The 14,517-nt window shown below is 37.7% G+C and overlaps 2 pseudogenes; both read right to left on the minus strand.

Annotated features, from left to right (window-relative positions):
• Positions 1-725: 725 nt before the first annotated feature.
• On the minus strand, positions 726-2,962 carry LOC147514313 (protein FAR1-RELATED SEQUENCE 3-like; annotated as a pseudogene).
• A 7,591-nt stretch (positions 2,963-10,553) lies between these two features.
• LOC147514314 (uncharacterized) lies at positions 10,554-12,058 on the minus strand (annotated as a pseudogene).
• Positions 12,059-14,517: the final 2,459 nt, after the last annotated feature.

The following is a 14,517-nucleotide window of genomic DNA, read 5'->3' on the forward strand; positions in this document are numbered from 1 at the left end:
TCCAAAAAGCTATATCTTTGAGATTACCGACCACTACTAGTGTGTATCTACGGGTATGATCATACTATTTGCAACAATTCTTTTAAGGTTAAATAGCTAAAAAAAGTAAACAAAACAAACAAAAAATCATTCACAACAATTCTTTGGAGCTTTCGTGAAATTTTCGCAAAACACGACACCTTATACGCCAGGTTTGTACTTGAGCAGATTCTAGAACGAGATTAAGCGTATTTGTAAGTACGCAAAAGAGTGCCTTGGTGTTTTCAATAATCTGTTCTTATTCGTACTGCAAGTCGATCGAGAGAAGAAAGGGAGTGAGTTGGAAAGGGCTAGCCGCAAAGACGAAATGAATGCTTAGCGGGGAGGAACACCGGTTGAACACTTACACATTCGGATGATTGGGTTCCATGACAACAGTTCCGACTTGGAATCAATCTTTCGTCAAGCTTTGAATTTCACACAAGATTCACTATCCATCTTTCAGCCTCGTCATAAGTCATATTCAACTTTTCCGCAAGTGTTACTCATAGGATATAAATGAAAAGACGATGAATGGACACCTTTTTCTTTCGCCGCGTCACAAATTACTAGACGAACAAAGTGAAACTAATTTACATATAAAACTGATTCTTCAAGTCGAATTTAATTACCCTATATCAATGCACTGATGTATTTGCACTAAGTTTCAAATATGAAAACACGGGCATTTTCGAGAAACTCATCCCTCAAAGGTACTGTAGTAATAACATAGGCTCCAGCGTGAGTCTTGAAAGCTGGAACTTCACCTCTGATTCTCCTGAAGGGTTCTTGCTATAATCTTGCAGCTGGAATGAGAAACAAAAATGAGCAGAACTAGATAAGCATGCTGAATATAGCTATGCAATTAAAACATAGGTTAATGGTCATGATACCGATACGCAATAATGAAATGAAGTCAAGGGTAGAGAATTTGTGCCTTCAAATTGATTCTGACAACTTCGATTCGCGGGTGAGTTCTTATTCTCCATGACCCAAGTCATGGATTTGAGGCAAGGCAAAATGACCTGCATAAATTGAAAGAAACAAATAAACAAAGAGTTACCATGTGTCTGGTGTCCAAATTCATTTCAACTTCTTCAAAACTTATTGACAGCGTGTCTTGAAAGAAAACCATTAACTATGGGTCAGTAAATTAACTTCCCAAAGATAGAATGAAGAACTTGTTAAGCATTTCCCTTCCTTACCATATTATCAGAAGGGCCATCATCCCGATGAAGAGAAACAGGGCCATCGCGAGGCAAATTCAAATCAGAATGGCGGTGTGGAAGCTCGAAATCATTAAGATTGAATCTACGTGTGATTTCATCTTGCCGAGGCCACATTAAAGGAGTCATATCCGAAGTAGAAGTAGGGGTTTTCTTGTTACCATCTTCGTGATTGCTTACTCTGTGAGAGCTAGGAGGCGTGACCCTTGCAACACTTTTTTTCACAACAGCAATCTTCTTTGTACCCTCTCTGAGGGCATTCATTGCCACGTGATAAGTCTCCGTAGCTATTGCCCCTTCCTCAGCATACTTAATAGCTTCCCTACATAGATTGTTGTATCTCAAGGTCATGGACTCTTGAACCTGGAGCTCCCATTACGCTCATCGATCCAGTGACTGTCTTGGCATTTCTTGTCCAACGCCATGTAATGAGATGGGAGAGTAAGTACATTTGTTACGATGAAAACCGTCAATATATGCCTACAGAGAATGCCTGAAAATTCAAACATCCGGCAGCTGCAACTTGCTCTCATTTCGAACATTTAAGGTGACAATGTATGCCTTGTCGTCATCCTCAAACTTTGCTACCGAAAAGTGCTAATTGCACCATCCCCTCAATTTTATTTGCGGTATAAACAAACGTTTCAACTAATTCATCTTGAAATTTTGCAAATATTTTCCTCGTGGTACAAGTTTGCGGCTTGTTTCTCCATTGGGGAAGGAGTCTTTAGTAATGGTGGTGTGGTGCGATTGTCTCCGAAATCCGGCCTCAATTTCTTTCTCAAACCAATTTTCTAAAGCTCTTTCATCTTGACGAAAGAACACGGGCAAAGAATCCGTTGGTTAAGCGTAACCATCAAAAATGAACTAACACTTTCACACCCTTGATTCATGGAGATTAAGGCAAAGAAAGTATCACGAAATATCTGAGGGGCCAAAGGTCTACGAGCATTATACAAAGCCCCGAAGCCAATCATTTTTCCTAAGATCATATTTGTCGACTAAAGAACTCCAAGATGATTCAAACTCCTCAATCGTCTCGGTCAAGTTGATGCACTTATAAAGTTCCCTTGGAAAGTTGGATGGGTATGGCAGACATGACCAAGTCTTTCCCGACCTTCCCTTAAAATGTGCCATTTACAAATACACGATTAGCGAAGTTCGAAAAACTTGAGCAAGCTGGCCGCTGATAGCCCCTCATCGATCTGTTGTTAGAGAAACAGAGCACCGCGACTAGACATTGCTTCAAGCCAAGTCTTGAAGAGCCACAAAAGGAAGACTTCGGACTTCGTCAAAGATTAGAGCACAACCAAACAAAGACCATCTTCCCGTGATGGTTCATACCCGATGAATGGTGCGTATGGAACCCGATCTTGGTTAGATCGTACATAGTGTCAAAAGTAACAACAACATCCCAGAGTGAATGTAAGCATTTCTTGACCTTGCATCTGCCCAAAAACATTAGTCATATGGCCCTCGTCGCCGAAGTTACATTCGCGTAAAAAGAAGCCGGGATTCTCAGCCTGCATAATACTTGAAATAATCTAGAAGATTCTCGAGCATCTCTCCCAATGGTTTTCTTTACGTTAGAAGATCTACCATAACTTGAGGACCCAGCATTTCTCGGCGGCGATTTGCTTCTGGGGGAACATTCCCCGGCGAGGCGATTTGTTCGACAGAGACGCGGTTTCCATCCATGGACATAAACATGACCCCATCGGAGGAAACTCCTACCCCCGATAAGTTTCAAAGAATGGTCTTTGTGCCCCTCGCAAAAATGCCTACGAGGTCTAAGGTAATGCACTTTAATATTATATAAGGTAAAGGGAGCCAAATCCTGGAAAATCTCTCTTCTACAAATGGATGAAATCAATTAATATTATATATAATTAAATAAAAAAGAAGTAAGTAATTAAATTAAATAAAGAACCTTGGATAAATCAAGAAGAGCATTTTCACGAAGATCGGGATTACTCAATTCGAAAACCAATTGTTCAGCGGAAGCCATTTTCTGCTCTTTGTCGGTGTTATTATTATTATTGTTATTGGAAAGAGAAAGAGCGGCAGCTGCAGATGAAAATGAGGATCGATTAAATGACACAACAATTGTTTCGCCGACCCAAATTAAGCCATGCAAACCAAAAAAACAAAACTAATAATTATTGTCTGTTGCAACATAAAACTCCCTAGATTTGTCGAACCCACCAAGACTTAGCAGATGGAGGTTGGTGGAAGGTGGTAGAGGGGGAATATCTTACTTGAACGGATAGCAATGGAGGTTCTTCCCAGAATGTTGCTTTCGCCTTCATTGTCACCAAGGCGGAGTCCGTAAATATCGATGTTTGCTTAAGGCCGTGGAGTGCACGGTGGTAGGAACAACTCTAGAATATAACCATCACACATCCGGACCCGACCCAAGGTACTACACGTAAAATGATAGCAAAGCGGTACTTAACCCAAACATGCGTCGTAGTGTACCAAGGGATACTCACTTTTGCTCAACTGTGTCATATCACTAGAGAAACACGAGCTTTTTGATGAAAATGCCCTCCCACCAACCCCCTGCCCCTTCTGTAAGTGATGCTTTGACCAGGCGTCGCCAAAACCCCACGTGTCAGCATCTACTACATAGAATGCTACATCAGTTGTTCACATGCAAACTTGCCCCATACAGCTTCCATCAAAGCTTCTGCAGCTCTTCTTCACACCACCACCACCGTCGGCTACAACCCTGCGATGCTTGCATGGAACCCATGTTTGAGCTAAAGCTAATTTATGGCTCTCGCATACTGTGGTCAATATTTGAAACATTTCCACAAGGGCATTTTGACGCACACCATTGCAGATCTGCTTTTAATGCATATACCTGTGAGTAGCAGTTGCAGAGAGGAAAATAAGTATTTAGAATACAATGGCGTCTAACCTCAGAGCTTGGGTGATCCAACAATTCAGAACTCTTCAGATTTACGCTGCTTGAAACAACTCAATTTGGGTCACCAAAAAAGTAATCGCAATGCCGTGAGCAAGAAACAATCATCGGATAAAATAAATTCTGCATTCTCCGGATGAACACACCTTTGAAACACTAGTAAAATAGATAGATAGAGTAAAACCAACCTCAAGAGCTTTACGACTTTATTATTGAGATTATCCCAAGTCTTCAAAAATGCACATTCTCTATAACGAATGGCACTTTCTTATAAGTAGAGTTAAACTATTAATCACATTAGAGTTCATTTCTTATTGTCTTGCCGAACAAAATACTAGTTTAATCCAGTTACACGATTGCGCCAACCTAGTGATAGTCCCGAAATCCGACACTACATCTACGGACGATGATACAATCCCATTGCTTGCTAAATTCATTCCGAATACCAAACTAGTAACATACTAAAATGGTCAAGTCACCCATAAGTTGTCCGTGTAAACGAAAAAGCGATCCTGGCCGAGCCATTACCGCTTTTACATGAGTTACGTTCACACTTATAAAGCACTCAATGTTAGAAGATCTCGCTCAAACAACAAACTCTCATTCATTTAACCGACACAATACATTATGAACAATATTCATACAATAAACAACATATCAAATAAGCTAAGAACCCAATCAACAAATACAAGTTCAAAAATCCCAAGTAAATTTGTGATTCGAAAAGAAAAATCAATATATTTGATTTGAAATAACAACAATCCATTTGGAAAATAGATGGATGAATTTCAACGAAAATGAAAACATGTATATTGAATTGAACCTGTCAAATCAATTGTATCCTGAAGCTTGACTGATGAATCGAACCTATAAATTGATAGAAGAGTAATCAAAAGTAATAATCTACAAAGAAAACTGAAAAAATCATAATTAAAGCTTTTGGATTCTAACCTTAGAGATTGTAGGGTTTATGAGGAGTTAATCACTGAAATGAGGAGTTAATCGCTGAAATGAGGTGATGAAAAAAAAAAAGCTCACTACTTCTAGCAAACGAAAAGAGAACGTCGGATTTGAAGAAACTAAAGGGAATATATTGATACCTGACCATAGATTGTGATTTGATTAGAATAGATCAGACCTTCAATCACACAAACACAATCAATAAAACTATCTTTTTTTTGTTGATATAAAAACCCATAAAAGGAAGAAAATCGAGACAAGGGGGTCACTTGAATAATTTCTGGAAAAACTGTCTAGGGTATTCTTGATTGCTCATGAGTAATTACTTCCCACACTCTAAACCAAGTACCTTGACACCATAGGGCATACATTTAGCATAATATTTAGGGGCAACTCACACTAACAAAGACATACCTTATTTAAGGTTAGAAGCAGTCGAGACCATACCACTAAGGATGGATTCAAAATTGGTACCAACCAAAGCTACCACTAGATAACTAGCCAGCAGATTCAAAACTTATGCAGATTTCTTTCACTAACAATGACAATATATTTGAAACCAAGAAAGCAATGATAGCTAATAAATAGATTACTAAAAAAAAGCTTATACTCAAGTAGCTAATTAAAACCAACAATGCATATAAGAAAAGAGGTAACGTTTATGACACATTATACAAGTAATGGTGTTGCAAGTATTATTTTTCCACAAGAGCTTATGTGCACATCATAGAAACACAAGTAACATTGAGTCTCCCACACACAAATATCATTCTTTTCTATAATAACAGTTAATAGTGAAAATGAAAAGAAGAAAAATAATATACAGAAAAGATGAAGGTGCTACACTTACATGGTTGGAAACCGAGCATTTATCCAAGACCAAGTGAGTGAAGTGAAGATGCATGCGTCATCTAAGAAATGATATTTAGAAAACGAAAATATATGACTCAATAATTCATAAGCGAAACTATAGAGATACGAGAAATAATACTACCTAACTATATAGATACGACAAAATCAAGTAATGCTAACGCAATCTATATACCAGTGAAACAAGAAGAGTGTAAGTGACAACCGCCTTAACTAAGCTAGGCAATGTGCAGGCAGCTTTTACATTATTCGACAAACTCTAAACACCAACAAGAGAAACTAAACTAAGTTACAACATGTTAAGCAAAGACTAGTACACACCTTTAGTTCGAGAATCCCAACGTTCAATGGAAAAATAGTCCAAGGCTCCACCATCCTCCCTCCTCCTTTATCCGGGGCTTGGGACCGCAATGCAAACCAATTATATTAATTTGCACAAAGGTGAGTTAAAATGGGTTAGGGCTTTCTTCAACCTACTAAGCAAACAAGCATACATACACTGCAATCAAATTTAATAAATAGATATAGTACGAACATATTAAAGTTAATACTCATCCATACCAAAAAAAGACCATAAGTTTGTCAAGTCACTATGACATCCATATTAAACAAAAAACAAACGGCATTCAAAACATAAAGAAGCCAAACCATACTAAAAATCCCAAGTTCAGAAAGTTTGTATATCCCAAACAACTTATTAAGAAAATCAGCATCCTTGACTCGAGCCAAATTAAAGGACCTCCAAAGACTAAAGCCATCCAAAAATTTAACTCCATCTTGGGGCCCATCGTAAACAAGAGCATCACCAACCAAGACTTCCTCTATGTAGACCTTTTTTTCACCTGCGAGAACTTTTCTGCCATTGCAATCTCCAGCTGTCTCTGTCATGACATACCCCTTAACAACCACTACACCATCCTTATCTAATAAGGATACATTTGGTGAAGAACCAAGCGTCCCAGAAGGAGGATTCAAATTTGCAAACATATTCATCAAGTTTTGTTGAGTCGAGTGACGAAACGTGGAACCGAACCGAGTTTAGCGGTGTTAGGCGCGACGGTTGTTGAGTAGTTGATGTTCCATTGTTTTTAACAGCCTTAAGTACATCCTGACACAATTTATAGTAACAATTGGTCATACATAATGAAATTGTATGCAAGAAAGCACAAGTGCAAACTGCAAACTCACCTTTAACACGCCTATGACATTAGATAAGGAAGACTTCATCTCATTCATTTCCCCCTTCAACTCAGAATTGGATGAAGAGCTTGCTTGCTGCAATAATGCCTTGGCAATACCTGTACGTTGCAATTGCTTCTTAGACTTGTTGGAGCTGATTCCACGTCTTCTACTCCCTTTGTCAGGCCCAAAGACTTCAGACAACTCATCATTATCGAAGTCTACTTCCATTACACTGCCCTCACCACCCGCACTTGCTTCTTTTCTTCGTTTATTAGAAGCCTCCACTTGTTCCTATATGAGTAATACATGCATAAATTATGATAATGGTATGCAAGTATGCAACATAGCCTATATACAATACCAACACACAGGTAAGTTCAAGCTTCAATGTTATTAGAACTTACATAATGGGTTTGAGCGCTCGCTAATATAGTTCCATCACGACGCTCATGTCCTTTTTTCCAACTATCTACCCGTCCATGTTTTCTACTAGGATCTTCTTTATCCTACAAAAATAATCCTTAATAGTTGTTAGCATAAGGTGATAAGAAAACGTTAGTACAAGAATAGACACCTACCATTTTATCCAATTTATGGGCATATGTGCCCCGCCCATTAGTATGTTGATATATGTTCTTTTTGGCATTCTCAGCATTCTTTGCGTTTCTAGCTCTCACTTCAGCGGTACTCTCATTTCTGACAAATGCAGCCCAATGATTTGGATCCTTGCCATCTGGGCATGCTGCAATAGCTTCTTCCACGCTCCTGCACTTACGCAAAATCTCTTTCCGAAAGGCATACTTTGATGATCTGAACTTTTGGGAAAAGTCCTTTTCAACTTCTCGGCGTGTCGTTGCTTGGGGAACATTAGGCTCAAATTCTTCCTACATGAACAAAGTGATGTTTGTTCATTTCATATTAAGTAAATTTCCACACATAGGGCTGGACAACATGTAGATATAGGATTGGAAAAACATACTAATTATCAAGAATAATGGATGCTATCATTGAAATTAAAGTACATGTAAACCATACCATTAATTTGTTCCAGACATTATCCTTGAAGCTTCCATCTATTTTTCTCCAATCTTTGTAATGAATTGGAATACGAGCTCGAACATAAACTCCAACCTGGGTATTCCATTTGGCATGGTTAGGACCCATAGCGACGCCATCCTCATTGAACTCTATAGGTAACTTGGTAATCGTTGGTAAAGCTTCCGAAGGCTGAGATGTATGTGAGTCGGAAGTTAAATTATGAGATGGATGTGGGACTGAACTCGAAGGCTGGGAAGCAGTATGTTGTGATTGACCTGATGACATTATTAAATAGCCTAATATGACAAAAAAATTGTTAGAACAGAGAGGTAAAACTAGGATACCACAAAAAAAAAATTAAAAAGTTCAAAAGTATACATTTATAAAGACCACTCTTGATAATAAAAAAACATAACTCTCACCTAATTGCACAAACAAACTTCAAAATAGAAAAAGTAGAAAATGAGAAGTTTGCATGCAACTAAGAATCTTAAAAATATCTAAGAATCTTAAAAATGTGATAATGCAACTATTACAATCAGGTTAGACTTTGCATCAAAGGCTGCAAATTAGGTTGGTCCTCAAGAATAGATTGGAAGTCGGTTGGTGCATCTAGTTTATCAACTCGACTTGTCAATCACCTAGGTGAATTTATCACTACCCACCAATTAGGATTTCTCAAATCCTTTGAGTAAAATACTTGACTAGCCTCGAAAGCAAGAATCGCCGGCTCATTAATATACTGATCAACACTCTTTAGCCAATTGAGATTAACCATCACCAAATTAGAATCTGGACAAAGTTTACAACCATTGGTCTTGTCCTCCACCTTCACCCAATTGCAGTAAAAGACAACATGCTGGAAGGTCGTATAGTCCAGCTCTATTATCTGTTCGATAACCCCATACCACTTAGTCGATGCATCAATGGGATTTTTGTCCTTCCTACTTGACGTAAATGTAGTGATTGCATTCATGCAAACACCACTGTCTTGTGTAGCAAATGTTTCATCATGCGACCTAGTAGAGAACACAAAACCATTAACCGCGATACTTTTTATAACGTTTTAGCTTTGAACAATGGTCCTTGGACAAATCGCCATAAGTCACAATTTGTGTCTTTTTTCAGCCAACAAGCGTGAAGTGAAAAAAAAAAGACAATTAGAAAGTTAAAAGTACAAATTGTAATATCCTAGTAAACTAAATACATGAATAGAAGAAAACAATACCTTGTCATATAACCACACAATGAACTCAGTTTGTATCTCCACTTTTGTCTTTGCTATCCCTTTTCTTTTACCACGTGCACTTGCTTGCAAGGCACGATACTCACTGCAATTTGTTTATGCAGTTTGACATGACTATTTATTACGACTTTCTAGACTAGTAATTTCAAGTCAAGTGTGTCAAAAAAAGAAATCAAACCTATAATGTTCATCAAGCTTTTCGACGTCTAGTCGAAAAAGAACCCATCTACGGATTTGTATCCATTGTTCCTTGCCTAGGGTCACAGTTTTACCCTCAAGTATAGGCCCCTCATCACAATACTCTCCATCTTCATCTAGAAACACCTCACGAGTAGCTTTGTGATTTCCATCCCATGAATTTGGCATGTACTCCATAGCATACCTAATGATTCGAAACAATATAGGACTCCATAATAGAGCCTTCAACATAGCGTTTATTGCTCGGAATATTTTACACTCCTTCATTGCCCTATTAAAATAAACAAATCCAAAATTGTACTTAGTAGTTTCGATGATAATTGCCATTAAATATGAAATAAAGGTAAAATTGTACATACCGTTCAAATGGATACATCCACCTAGGATACGGGTCCACAAATCAGCCCTTCATCAGCCAAATGCACCAAAAGGTGGATCTTTGATATCAAAAAGCGGTTGGAAAATACTTTTCCAGCACACACAATGCCTCTGCTACCATGTATTTGGCAACTTGGATTTCCTTTCGGATTAAGACTTTCGAACATAGGAGATTAAAGAATAAGCTAATCTGGTGAATATCTCTACGCAAATCACAATGTTTTGGAAAAGCGTGTTGAAGCAAAACTGGAAGCAAGTAACACATAATCACGTGATAGTCGTGTGATTTCATTCTAAGCAAACCAGGAGGACTCAAAGTGACAACATTTTTTAAATTCGACGAAAAACCTGAAGGAAGCTTCAAGTTCTTCAAAATTGTGCAAAACTCAAGTTTCTCATCTTTATTCAAGACAAATGGGGCCATTGGTTTAACAGATCTCCCTGTGATTGGGTCTGTTTGCATCCACTGACCACTATGAATCCCCATTTTCTTCAAATCCTCTCGTGCCTATACTGTATCCTTTGTTTTCTCTTTCTTGTCAAGAATCACATTTATTATGTGTTCTGCCACATTCTTCTCATCGTGCATCACATCAATAACATGTCGAATCTTATGTTTCGGCCAATATTCCATTTCAAAGAGAATAGACCTCTTATACCATGCTTTAGTAACTTCATAATCTTCATCATCTCCAATAGCAACCACATCTACATCATCTACACTCCGTTTGGCACCTTTTAATACTTTACCAGGTACATAATGGACACGACTTAGCATTTTCTCAATTACTTCTCCCTTTAACCTTGGTGGAGGGGGGTTTAACTCTTTTGTCTTAAGTCCTAAGTACTTGCCCTGCCTAAATGGGTGATCAGATTTAAGAAACATCCGGTAATTTGTATAAACGATCTTCCTTGCATTCCCAAGATGCATAGACGGAGTTTCATCACCACAAATAGGACAAGCTTTGTAACCATGTGTTACACAGCCTGATAAGTTACCATACGTAGGTAAATCATGAATCCCCCACATCAACATAGCCCTCAAAGTAAAGTGCTCTCTTTTGTACATGTCATAAGCTGCCACCCCTTCTTTCCATAACTGTTGTAACTCATCAACTAGTGGTTGAAGAAATACATCAATGTTTTGACTCGGTGCCTTCGGCCCTGGTATTAATAATGACATCATATGGAACTCAGATTTCATGCACAAAGATGGAGGTAGATTATAAGGAACTATGTAAACAGGCCAACAACTGTAACCAATGGATTGAACTCCACGTGGATTGAATCCATCAGTTACAATCCCAAGCCAAACATTACGCCATTCCTTAGCAAAGTCTGGCCAATCATCTTTACATGTCTTCCACTGAAGTGAATCGATTGGGTGTCGCATATAATTCCAAGAAGGTGTCGCTCTATCGTGCCATGTCATTTCACGCGCTATCCATGCTATTGTGTACAACCTCTTGAGTCTTGGAATCAAAGGAAAATGTCTCAATACTTTTCTCGCCTCTTTTGTTTCTTTCTTCTTCCCCGTTTTTCCCTCCTTCACTTTGTATCTAGGTGTTTCACATTGAGGACATACCGTTAAGTCAGCTTCAGTCTTCCAATATAACATCTGATTGTTTTTTCGCATGCATCTATACACTTGGCTTTCATTCCCAAATCTTTTAACATTGCCTTCATTACAGGATACTTTAAAGGCAACGTGTTTCCTTCCGGCAACCATTTTCTTAACATGGACAAGAGCGCGGTCACACTGTTTCCTGACCAATTATATTGCTTCTTCAAGTTTTGTAGGTCCACCACTACCGAGAGAGTTGTTATAGGAGCCTCGCATGAAGGGTATAATTTTTCTTCCGCTTTTTGTTTATATTCATTATACCTTTTACCCAAATCTGGTTCAAGAACATATGGTGGTTCCAAATCTCCACCCTCACTTTCATCGCCTCCATTCAAATCACCTGCTAGCCCTTCATGTATGCCATAAGCAACGTCAACAAGATTCCCCATTCTGAGTCCTTGACCTCATTTCATTTTTTCTTCTGCATCTCGGTCTACCATTCGATCCTTATATGGGTTCTCACCATGTAAAACCCATACACGGTATGTTGATTCTATACCATGCAAAATCAAATGTTTTCTCACTATATCAAACGGAAACCTTTTCCTATTTCGGCACTTATTACAAGGGCAAGGACACGTGGTCGATGTAGGGTCCTTGTCACTAGCAAATTGAATAAAATCCGACACCCCTTGCTTGTATACAATCCCAAATCTGTCAATTTCATTCATCCAATCTTTGGAATTGGTTGAGACATACTGCAAAATAACTCCTTACACTACACCGTTTAGAATAAAATAAAATCTACGCAAAATAGTTTAGAGGCAAAAGGATGAAAGTGACTTTGAGCTTGCAATATGACATATACAGACACAACTATTTACTTAACTTCATTATACCAAATCAGGGAGTTCCTTCAATATGCAAGTCTAGTATAGGTAATAGCGAGTATCATTTTTTTTTTTTTCGGTAGAAATATCGGCAAAGTATCAAACCACTAAGGTAAGTATACTCAATATTTTAATCCAGTCCACCATAACAAATTTGACAAGGAAACACTAAAGAAAAATACAAACACTTTCGAGTTCACTCATGACAATGGCGACAAGATATTTGTCCAAATAATGACATATAAGAAAAAGATCTCTCAAAGTCAGTTTTAACACCATCGATTAGTTTACTTACCATAATCATTTTACTTGAAAAAAACCATAGGATAAAACAACGATAATAACATGTAAACAGATAATAACCACAAAGATGCATTTCCACAAACAATCCGAGAGACTCAAAAGAAGAGTTCAAACAAACATAGTATTCATATATTGAATAGTACTAATAGAGCATACCCATTACATGCCCGATTAAACCAACAAACTGAAAACAAAGAACTAACAACTCCCAAAAACAATTGTTTTTATGCCCGATTGTTATGTAATTTGCGTTTTTCTTGGTTACAAAATTATTTGCGTGAGTTTCTAATGGGCTTTGAATTTTATATTGTATGAACTCAAATATAAATATTTGCGTGGGTTTCCTGCTATGAATTTTATATTTGCGTGTGCTATGAATTTTATATAATATTTGCGTGGGTTTCCTATGAATTTTATATTGCCCAACTATGAATTTCCTACACTATGGGGGCATATGTGTGAGCAATGTCTACTTGCAGGCCCAAGTCCCCCCGTGTACTCATAGTTTAAATCCAAGTCCTCATTGCAAGAGATCAATTATCTATCAGAAGTAAGGGAAGAAAAAGTAAAAGGGACAAACAAAGTAAAATAGTAAAGTGAAAAGATGGTCTTAAGTCTAAATACACTAAAGAACACCCACTGTAGAGAAATCTATTATATGGTCTTGCACTAGGTCATTGAATTTCAGTACAAAAACATCAAATCCTAGGCTCTCTGATCAAAGTTTCTTTAGAAGAAAGGAAACGTACATATGGGTGTTTTAGGGACTTTAGAATATCTTTCTAGTTCGCTAAGCAGTAACCATGAAAAGAGAAAGAAAAATAAACTATTGCAAACTGGGGAACTTATGGTCAGTATGGACTGTGATGGGTGTGAGCTTAAAGTTAAGAAAACCCTCTCTTCACTGAAAGGTATCTCTACTACTTAACCCCTTAAAATGTATTTGCATATATAAAGCGGCGCATATGAAACATAATATGGTTGTACTCAAAACAACAAACCATATGATAGTGGGTATAGGTTACAATATAATAGGTAGAGTGAGCAAATAGTATACTAACACAGGCTATTGTATATGAAACTGACATGTAAGGACTCGGAAGACAGGGACCGTGAATAGGACGTATACTCACCATCGAAGCAGAATTTAGGATATCCTTGTGGGCGAATGGGATGAGATTCGCATACTCCCAATTCCTAAATCAAGTAAACAGGAAAGAATTCCCAATCTTTGTCCGAATGAGGGAGATTCAATACTTGCGTGGGTTTCCTGCTATGAATTTTATATTTGCGTGTGCTATGAATTTTATATAATATTTGCGTGGGTTTCCTGCTATGAATTTTATATAAAATTCATAGTTTCTAATATTTGCGTGGGTTTCCTATGTAACCTGCTATGAATTTTATCTCTCAACTCAAATATTTTGAACCTGCTTTTCTCCAGCTTTTCTTTTATTTTTTGGGCTCTCCTTAACTGGTTTGATGGTGTATCTACAAGGAAAACTAAAGGTCTCGCACACTAGGCTTCAAGATATTTTAGCATAACAAGTTCAAGAATGCCTAAGGTGCTTGTTTGGCATTCTTCAACAAACATATACTTCAAAATGTGTGTCGGTGTACATGGATGGATAACCAAGAAAACTTATTTGAAGAACACAAGTATCAAATAAAAATCGAAATTTTTTGTTGTATTTCAAAATAAATATCATACCTTT

Source organism: Coptis chinensis, chromosome 2 (assembly GCF_015680905.1).
Source record: "Coptis chinensis isolate HL-2020 chromosome 2, ASM1568090v1, whole genome shotgun sequence".
Lineage (NCBI taxonomy): Eukaryota > Viridiplantae > Streptophyta > Magnoliopsida > Ranunculales > Ranunculaceae > Coptis > Coptis chinensis.